Genomic DNA, 10,679 nt, shown 5'->3' on the forward strand with positions numbered 1-10,679 from the left:
GTCTTCCATTTTGTTTCTGCTTTTACGATTTTAATTGAGCATCTTATGTGATTCCATCTTCTTTATTAACATGTAGATTATACTTTTTTACTGTCTTTAGTCATTGCCCTAGTGTTTGTAATATATATTTACAATTAATATAGGTATATTTCAGTAACACTGCTTTCATGTAGTATAAGTAACTTACAAAAACAAAATATTCTTGGAGCGTCTGGGTGGCTAGTTAGTTACAAGTCAACTTTTGGTTTTGGCTTAAGTCGTAGAGATCTCCTGGGTTGTGAGATGGAGCCCTGCATCAAGCCCCATGTTGGGGGGGGGGTGTGTCCATGCTCAGTGGAGAGTCTTCTTGGGATTCTCTCCCTCTGCCCCTTCCCCACATGCACACATGCTCATGCTTTCTCTCTAAAATAAATCTTCAAAAAGAAAAAAAAATTCTTTTTAAATAACGGATCAGTTATTTAATTAGGTTCTTTATAAGAGATTTAGAAAACCAATTTGTGAGGGTAAACTCCATTTGGGAGAGAAAACACAGAGCATGGCAGCTGTGGAGCTGAGGGAGAGCTTTGATTTTGGGCAGGATTTGCGAGACCACAGATTTGGGATCAACCTTGCCCTGCTCTGTAATCTCTTTTTTCTTTCTCTGTGTGGAAGATCTCACTTTCCCGGTGTCCGGGTTTCTGCATCTTCTTGAAGTGAGAAGGGTCAGTGAGAACTCTGGGAATCTTCACAGCCCGATACAACTTCGGTGGAGGTGGCAATGACAGATTCGTGTTGTGTTCCGCACGGAGGAGCTCGGTTGCAGCCAGGGGTCCGATCGCAAGCAGCACGCCCCTGCTCAGCGGCTCCTGGAAAACCACCCGCTTGCCTCTGTGGCGCCCAGTCAGGATGATCACACTGGCCCCAGGAGTGATGCCATTTCCAGTTTTCTCACGTGCTAACGGGAAGGTCTTTTTGCCGGGGCTCAAGAGCTTTCGAGACACAACTTGAGTAGGATCAAACCTTGGCATTTTGTGAAGTTTAACCAGTCAGGTTCCACCGTTCTTGTCACCACCAACTGGTTTTGTGACGGTAGCAAGAACGGGATTAATCCTGGATTTAGCTCCTGAATGCTTCCTCTTGTACAGGACCTTTCTAGAATACATAGCTGATGGGGAAAATCTGCCAATTCCTCTGACTGGGACAGGGATTGGGCTGCAAGTAGGGCTGCTGTTCCTTGGTGTTTTAGCCTTGGGGTTACCCTTTTTAACCTTGCCACCTGTGTCAGCTTTCTTGGTTTCAGGTTTCCTCTCCTTGGTATCTGACTTCTCAACTTCCTCACCTGCCACCTTGCAAGATGGGAAGGAAAATGAAATATTTCTAATGCCTCCCTCCAGTTCCTTGTATAGTTGGAGTCATTTCATTTCACCTGTATACAAGCTTACATAATAGTATGTGTGTATATATGCATGCAGGGTCAAATACACTATGGCTATTATTATTTTTAACTGTTTTTCCAAAGATGAGAAGAATTTTTTTAAATAAAAGTTTTTATTTTACATTGAAGAGCTGCCAAAGTGTTTTCTGTAGTTGTTGCATCATTTTACATTCTCACTGGCAGTGCATAAGTCTTCTAATTACTCTACAATCCCACCAGCATTTGAAGTTTTCCACTTCTTTTTCTTTTTCTTTTTTCTTTTCTTTTTCTTTTCTTTTTTTTTTTTTTTTTTTTGGTATAATAGCCATCCTAATGGATATGAAGTGATATATCATTGTGGTTTTGATTTGCATTTCCTTGATGACTACCAATGCTGATTGAGCACGTTTTCACCTGCACATTGGCCCTCTGCATATCTTCTTTGGAAAAATGTTTAAATCTTTGATCAATGGGGAACCTGGGTGGCTCAGCCAGTTAAGCATCTGCCTTCAGCTCAGGTCATGATCCCAGGGTCCTGGGATCAAGCTGCTTCCCCTGCTTGTGCGCTCCTTCACTCTCTCTCTCTGTCAAATACATACATACATACCTACATACATAAAATCTTCCAAAAAAATGAAAAATAAATAAATCATCAGGCTTTTAGTCAGGCATTTTTTTGTTTTTGTTTTTGAATTGTAGGAATTCTTTGTATATTCTAGCTATTAATTCTTTATCAGATATATTGTTGCAAATATTTTTCCCATTTTATGACTTTTTACTCTCTTGACATTGTCCTTTGCTATACAGTAAAAGTTGTTCACTTTGATTGAGTCCAATTTATCTGTTCTTTTTTTAAAAAACCTGTGCTTTGAATGTCCTAATCAAGCAAATCTATACCAAATCCTGTTTCATAAAATTTTCTCCCACTTTCGTCTTTTTATGTTTTATAGTTTTGTGTTATATTTAGGCCTTTGACCCATTTTGAGTCCATTTTTGTATATGATGTAAGATAAGAGTGCCACTTTTTTTTTGCATGTCAATATCCAGTTTTCCCAGCACCATTTTGTTAAGACTGTCTTTTCACCCATTTAATGGTCTTAGCAGCCTTGCCAAAATCATTTGACCATATATGAGAAAGTTTATTTCTAGGTTTTCTATTCCATTGATATATATGTCTTTATGCCAGTATTGCTACTGAACAATCTATTACAGTTGTGAACTCAGGAAATGAACCGGTAAGCCCTGGTGCACTGCTATAGCCAACTGGTGCATTCTGGGAAATCCCCAGTAGGCTGGACAAATTGAAAGCATAGCTCCTGGCCAGGCTTGCTAACACTGCTGCCTAAAAATTCAGATAAACTCACCACAAGAGAAGCCAATAACTCAAGAGATAAGAGTTTGGAAAAAAGAAAGGGAGAAATTTATTTTGGATGCCAACCCAACGTCTAGAAAATGTGGCAGGCTCAAGCCTTAACAACAGACCTCTCCACCCACAAGATGCACACCTTAAGTTTTATAGATGGGGTTGGGCGGAAACATGCAAGGGAGCATGTGGAGAGTGCATGATCGTGGGTAGGGGTCACTATGTGTTCAGCGGTGATCATGGGCAAGGAAGGGGATATGTGGGGTGTGACCTAGGCATTCCATTGCTACCAGGGCTCTTCCAGTCTGGTGTTGGTATGTTCTAGTCATTGTCAACACGTCAAAAAACTGTGGTAAGAAATAACTGTTGGGATCTATAGTCAAGCAACAGGGCTCACTAATGGTACCATACTATTTTGATTACTATAGCTCTTCATTAAGTTTTGAAATTAGGAAGGTTAAGTTCTTCAAATTTTTTATTTTCAACATTGTTTTGGCTATTCATGTTCCTTGAGATTGCCCATACATTTTAGAATGGGTTTTTCTGTTTTTTTTGCAAAAATATGGGGATGTCAGTAAAGACACCATTGAATCTGTAGATCTCTTTGGGTACTATTGTCATCTCAACAGTTTACATCTTCGAATCCATGGGCATAGAATATCTTTCCATTCATTTAAGTTGTCTTCAATTTCTTTCAGAATTTTTGGTACTTTTCGGGATATAAATCTTCAGCTTCTTTGATTAAATTTATTCCTAAGTATTTCATCCTTTTTGGTCATATTTTCAAAGGAATTTTCTCCTTAATTTCCTCTTCAAGTTGTTTGTTGTTAGTATATAGAAACACATCTGATTTTTGTTTGTTGATTTTGTGTTCTGAATTTGTTTATTAGCTCTAATGATTTTTTGTGGAATATTTAAGATTTTCCACATATAAGATCATGTCATTTGTAAAGAGAGATAATTTACTTCATCCTTTAGAATTTAGATGCCTATTTCTTGCCTTTTTTTCTGTAGCTAGAACTTCTAATTATATGTTGAATACAAGTGACAAAAGCTGACATCTTTGTTTTGTTCTTAATCTTAGGGGGAATCTTTTTGTCTTTCAGTGTAGAGTATTTTAGCTCTGGGTTTGTTTTTTTATTCATACATGGCCTTTAGCATTTTGAAGAAATTTTTTTCTATCTCTATTTTTTGAATGTTTTTATCATGAAATGGCACTGAGTTTTGACAAATTTTTTTCTGCCTGTGTTGAGATGATTATGTGGGCTTTATTTCCCTCCTTTAACCTGTGTGGCATTGAATTTTTATATGTGGAACTATTCTTGCATTCTAGAAGTAATAATCGGTCATGGCGTACATTCCTTTTAATATGGTAGTAAATTCTGTTTCATAGTAATTTGATAATGATCTTTGCATTAGCACTTTTTATTGAAGTATAGTTAACATACAGTGGTGTTACATTAGGTCCATGGACACAACATGGTGATTCAATAATTTCATGCATTGCTCAGCACTCACCACAATAAATGTAGTCACCATTTGTCACCAAAGTTATTATGGTATTATTGGCTATATTCCTTATACTGTACTTTGATCTCAGTGATTTATATATTTTATAACTGTAAATGTGTACCTCTTAATCCCCTTCACCTATTTTGCACATCTTCCCACCTCTCTCCCCTCTGGCAACCACCTGCTTATTTTCTGTATTTGAGTCCATTTCTGTTGTTTATCTTTGTCAACAGAAATGCTTTACAAAAAAGCAAAGTGGAGGTAGGATTCTGGAAGTAGGCTTCTGGAAGTAGACTCTGCCCCGAAATTCTGAGAGAACCTGAAATATTTAGCATTAACCATAAAAATTATTATACTTGAATGATTTTGACCTAACAAATGGCTGTTTCTTATGATTGAATCTAATCCATTTCATCTGTTTTCAAAACTTTAAAACATAGTTCCAATTCTACCATTTCCAATGTTCTTGACAATACTTACTATTTTAGAAAGCACAATAAAAAAAATGGGCTTTGCCTGAGATGTGAGATCCCAAGCTGGAAAAGAATGAATTAACATATTTTATAGGCCTGTGTGTGTTAGGATATGGATAATTCAATGACATAGTGTGCTTTTAAAATAAATATCCCAAATTCCAGTTGGACAAACTTATATTGCTTTGAATCATCTACTGCTTGAACATGAATTTTAAACATGTGAATTTTAACAGAAAACTAGCAAGATTCAATTCAAAACAACATAACCATCTAAACGTCAGTTTTTAAATTAGAAAATGGTTACAGTCATACCTGGACTTCCTACTGACTTATTTGAAAATATGAAATCCACCCATTCCTTTTCTTACAAGCAAGTGGGTTCCTTAAGACAGTTTTGTGGGAGGGGAAACACAATTTTCCCTCTATCCTTCTAGGTTCTTGGCTGAGCCCCCCCCCCACCAACACACACATACACACTCAGAGTAATAAAATGACAGCTTAGTAGGAGAAAAAAACAGAAGTTGATTATCTCCTTTATGCATGGGAGAGACCCAGGAGAGCTGAGTAACTCCCTGAAATGGGCCAAGCCACCCCCTTAAATACCATCTCCAGCTAAAGACAGATATTGGGTGTAGGGAGTCCATTATGGGAGGCTATCAGGAAAAGTATAGTAATCAAGGGTAACGTTGTTATACTGATTTAGGTTCCTGCCTTCTCCATTGATAGGAGTTGCTAGAGTTGGAGTGGTTCTTCTCTTCCGGGTTCAGAGAGGGAGATGCCCTTACAATTGCAGGTTTCTCTTGTAAATGTCCCTTGCAAAAGATTAACTTCTACTCAGTTCTCCAAGCTTTTGCTATGTCTGCTGTTTCTTAAAAATAATCAGTCTAGGGGCGCCTGGGTGGCTCAGTTGGTTAAGCATTTGCCTTGGCCTCAGGTCATGATCCCAGGGTCCTGGGATCAAGCCCTGCATTGGGCTCCCTGTTCAGCCGGAAGCCTGCTTCTCCCTTTCCTTCTGTCCTGCTCATTCTCTTTCTCTCACTCTCTCTCTCCTTCTCTCTCTCTTAAATAAATGAATAAAATCTTCTTTTAAAAAAATCTTTTTTTGAAAAAAAGATTTTATTCATTATTTGAGAGAGAGACAGTGAGAGAGAACACAAGCAGGGAGAGTGGGAGAGGGAGAAGCAGGCTTTCCGTGGAGCAGGGAGCCCAATGAGGGACTCCATCCCAGGACTCTGAGATCATGTCCTGACCCAAAGGCAGATGCTTAATGACTGAACCACCCAGGCGCCACAATAAATAAAAACTTAAAAAAAAAAATCAGCCTAAAACGATCTTTACGCCAAAGAGGGATATTGTAGTGTGGCAGTTTCTACTCACCTTCCATTTCTTCCCTCTTTTTTCCCTACACAGGTATGTGAAAAGAGTCTATTCTCAAAGAAGAGTCATGTCTCAACTATATTCATTTAAACATCTACAGAGCTAAGCTCTGACTGATTCCACGTGGAGTCAGGTAAGCACAGCTTTCTCCTGGAAGCTAAGGGTCCCTCTGTATCACCTTGTTTCCCCTCGTTGACAGAATTTTGTGACTCTCTATCCCCTGGTGTCAGCTGTTGGTGAGAGATCACACTCTCTTCCTGTAGTGATCTTACTGCCCTTGATACACCCTTCCCTTCCACATTCACATAAGGCTTTAGCTTAGTTGTCACCCAGAACTAGAGATTGTGCCGGTAGTTACCATCCTCTCCCTGGATAGTTCAAAATGCCCAGGTCTGTCCTGCACAGCTCGCTCAGAAAACCCATGTGGAATCTTTTATTTCTGGTTGTAAGCATGAGAGCAGATTTGACTTATCAGAGGGAAGAGGACGAGAAGCATAAAATGGTACGGTCAGTCGGAACGCGATGATTCCTGCATATTCACTAAATGCAAAGTGGGGGTAAGGATTTAACACAACCTTATCCCCTGCTACCTAGTGTGCTCTTTTGAATTTTGTAAATTGTTACTAAAACATTATGAGGTTGTTATGTTCATGCTGGTTTTACAATTGAAAAATCTGGGGCTTAGAATGCCAAGTACCAGAGGGGCATGAGGAAGCATTTTTGAGGTTATTGATTTGTTCATTATCTGGACTGTGATGTGCTTTCATGGAAATACAAATGTGTGGAAACTTCTCAAATTGCTTTAAACACATGTAGTTTATTTTATGTCAGTTACACCTCGTTAAAATTAGAACAGACAGACAGAATGCTACATAGAATGTCTAACGTAGCTCAAACAGCAAACAGTGGTGTCTTCTTACCTCTGAAGCATGTTGGTACTCAGCCATGCTGCCAAGTCCTCTGGGAGGAAGTCATTACTTAGCTGGTATGAAAGGAGATGGAATGAAGGAAGATAACAGGAATTTTGGTGGTTCTTAGAAGATTAGCATCTCATCCTGATATGCAACCCAACTTAAAGAGAAAATGGAGCCCACAATATGGTATGTTGATTCCAAGTTGCCCAGGTTGCTCTGCCTCGTCACTGTTTCTGGGGGTAGAGGTGCTGGTAGCACTGCCAGGTTCTCCCCCGGCCCCGTGAGATCTCTCAAAGGGAAAATTTTGTGCCACAGCCACAGGTCACACCTTTAGTGTGGAGGCAGCTGTTAGTCAAAGGAGACTGGCATGACTGTCGGACTTAGAAAAATAGAGAAATAGTGCAAGCTCAAAACCGCTAAGGTGTACCCTCTGTTGGGGCTCTGGTTGTGAACGTCTTCCAGTTCTAACCCCATATGGCAGGAAGAAGATGCTCCATGATTAGTTTTGGAATGAATGATTGAATGACTTGCCAATTCTAATAATTAAATCCAAGTCGCTCTTTTATCACTGTATTTAGATTCCAAAGTTACAACACTATACAAAGGGCAAAATATTTCATTTGGAAAAAAGTATAAATGAATACTTAAAATGTGGAAATGATCTAAAGACTTCAATTAACCTTTGCTTCCCCAGTGAGAAAAAATTGTATCATTTACATCACAACAACTATTATCTACAACTGCATTCTGCAATAAAACTCTGACTTTTATTAGGGACAGATTTATCTGCATTAGCAGAAAAAATGACATCATATTAGCTTTTAGGTTTTTCTGGTTCTTTTCCCACAAAACTGAGCTCATCATATCTCACCTAAAGAAATAATACTCCCATTTTTGTAAATATTCATGATTAGTTATATTTCCATATTGACTGAAGAATAGTGGAAGTTTTAGACAGGCTAGCTACATTATGGTATAGGACATGAATCAAGTAAATGATGAGGTGTGCCAATATAATTTCAAAAATACTAAGAAAATTTTATTTTCTATTCTCCCACTTAAAACTGTTAGTTTAAATTAAAAGAGGAATCATTCTATTCCTTAGTAATGGAGACTTACAGACATTTAAGTGCTATTTAGTTTCAGCAAAAGGCCCCATTTTTTTCTTGTGACTTCTCCAGGCCACACCATGTTTGTTTGATAGATAATATAAATTGACTGGGTTTGGAGATTTGAAGCTATTAACTTTCAAAACCTCTCTCTTGGCGGACAAGTTCAATCAGTATAGCGAGCACAATGAGGCATGGAATTGTTATATTGCATTATGCAGTGATATAATTTATTCCTCAAAACACCTAAAAATGAACAAATGCATTTCTGTGGCACAAGAACATGTATTCTTCTTTGTAGGCTAAGATGAATTTAGCATGACCAATAAGGTTTCAGAGTCACATTGGGAAAGTGTCCCTGTCTAGATGGCTCTGGTATAAAGCTTATGATACCATGAGGGAGTAGAGGATAGTCCGCAGAAGGTAGCACAACTGGGACGGAAATCGAGAATTTCATGGTAAGGAACCCATTGCTATAAAACTACTAAGCCCCTTTTCTTTTCTGTCTGTGCCAGGGAGATTCTGCCATTCCCTGACTTCTTTTGCTTTAGAAATGTACTGATGGTAGAGTTTGAACTTGATTATTAAACAAACAAACAAATGAACAGAAAACCTCAGCTAACTGGATTGTAAAAATCCATCAAATTGCTTCTACAATCCTTTGAAGAAAGGCTTAAACTCTGTTTTCTTTGTTGTCTCTGTTGAATGTAACAATATTAGGCTTCTTGATTTTTTTTCCCCTTTACCATTTTCCTACAGTGAGATTCTTTCCAACTTAATCCTCTAATCTGTAATTAGCAGTGGATAACGACATCTTGATTCCCTCTCTCTTGGTTTGTTTTGCATACACGAAATGATGTGATTAGCAATATGCATTTAGTAATCCATTTAGAAAAATGTGGGTTGAAGGATCCTGTGTGTCTCAGTCATTAAGCATCTGCCTTCATCTCTGGTTGTGATCCCAGAGTCCTGGGAGGGAGCCCTGGCCTGCTTCTCCCTCTCCCACTTCCCCTGCTTGTGTTCCCTCTCTTGCGCGCGCTCTCTCTCTCTCTGTCAAATAAATAAAATGTTTTAAAAAAAAGAAAGAAAGAAAAATGTGGATTGTGGATGTGGATTTGTCCTGCCTGGTTTCCCTATACGAATCCTCCTGACCTCTTACCAAAGGGGGAAACTAAGGCAAAGAGAATTCACTTTTGATTCTGAAGGGGCCAGACTGTACCGTGCAATGCAGTTTAAGGTCTTCGGCGGACCGTATTTGCATAGATGGAGCCACGGACATGAGAAGGAAGGCGGGAAGGGAAAGGCGAGGAGGAGAACCCGCTTCGAAGGCAATTGAGAAGGGAGTCCCGTGTTCAGAGGGTATTTAGGGTCCTGGGCGTCGGAGTCAGCGAGAGGCCGGCGGAGAATGTGCACGAGCGAGTGGACTGACACAGCACGGGATGCTGATGAGAGAATAAGCCGGCAGAGAGGTAATGACTGCCGAGGACAGGTGGACAGCCACAGGCAGAAATGTGCCAACGCGCCGGCAGCGCGCCGAGCCCCTCTCCGCAGGCCACGGCACAGAGACTCGGGGGACTTGTCCCGCTTGAGCCTTTCGGTCAGGTCTTGAAGCCTCATGTCGGAAACCACACGTCGCCACCGTCGCCTCCTTCCCTCGGGAATTGCTTCCGTGGCGTTACTGCAGCACAGTCACCCTCGATGAGCGCCGCGGCGAGGCCGGCAGCGCAGCCTCTCGCCAGACGGCTGCTTCCGCGTGTCACGCGCTTGTTTCGCGCGGCAGGTCCCAAGCAGCCGGGTGCGAGCGCTGCCTGCGGAACGCAGAGGGAGCCTTCCCGCCTTTGCGCCCTCCCCTTGCCACGTCGGGCACATCATACCCGTCCGGACCGCGGGGCGCCCGCACAGCGGCTTCAGGGTCCGAGTCTGCCACGCTGTGAAGGGATATGCTGGGGACGCCTGGAGGGAGGCTGGAGGCGCCCTGGGCATGGCTTCCGAATGTGGAAAGGGAGGGATTTGCCTCCCGCCCCGGGGAGAGTCTTCACTAGACATCAGGACACCTGCTCGAGTGTCCTTCTGTCCCCGGGCGGACCTCCACTGGGGGCTCTTCTGCCAAGTCCAGTCCACGGCTCCGCGCTCACCCCTTTCTTCGGGTTTGCTTAGCACATGGCTTCGGAATTCATAGTACCATTGGTGTTTCCAAGTCTCACGGGGGGTTCTAGGATTTTAAATCTTTTTATTTGGCTTTCTCTCCCTACTGAAAAAAAATTGTCTATTGAAATAAGAATTACACCAAGTATGAAAATGTTACATATATGCATGAGACATAATATACGTATATATTCCATTTTATGATGTATTTAGAATATATACACATATATACCTACAATACATACATATGAAAGCCCCACTGTATGAAAAGACCTTTGGTAGGTATCCCAGATAAAATTAAAACACATGATAAAGTCTTCCTCTTTCTTAAAGGAGTGTAGAATTTATCTGGAAATCTACTTAAATACTTAAAGTGAGAATTATGTGATA

General features: G+C 40.6%; 1 pseudogene across 1 annotated transcript; it reads right to left on the reverse strand.

Moving 5' to 3' along the window:
- Nucleotides 1-482: 482 nt before the first annotated feature.
- Nucleotides 483-1,007, reverse strand: LOC308337588 (large ribosomal subunit protein eL6-like; annotated as a pseudogene). The gene has a single exon. The product of its transcript is annotated as a large ribosomal subunit protein eL6-like (transcript).
- Between the last annotated feature and the right edge of the window lie 9,672 nt (nucleotides 1,008-10,679).

The sequence above is a fragment of the Martes martes genome, assembly GCF_963455335.1.
Source record: "Martes martes genome assembly, chromosome: X".
NCBI lineage: Eukaryota > Metazoa > Chordata > Mammalia > Carnivora > Mustelidae > Martes > Martes martes.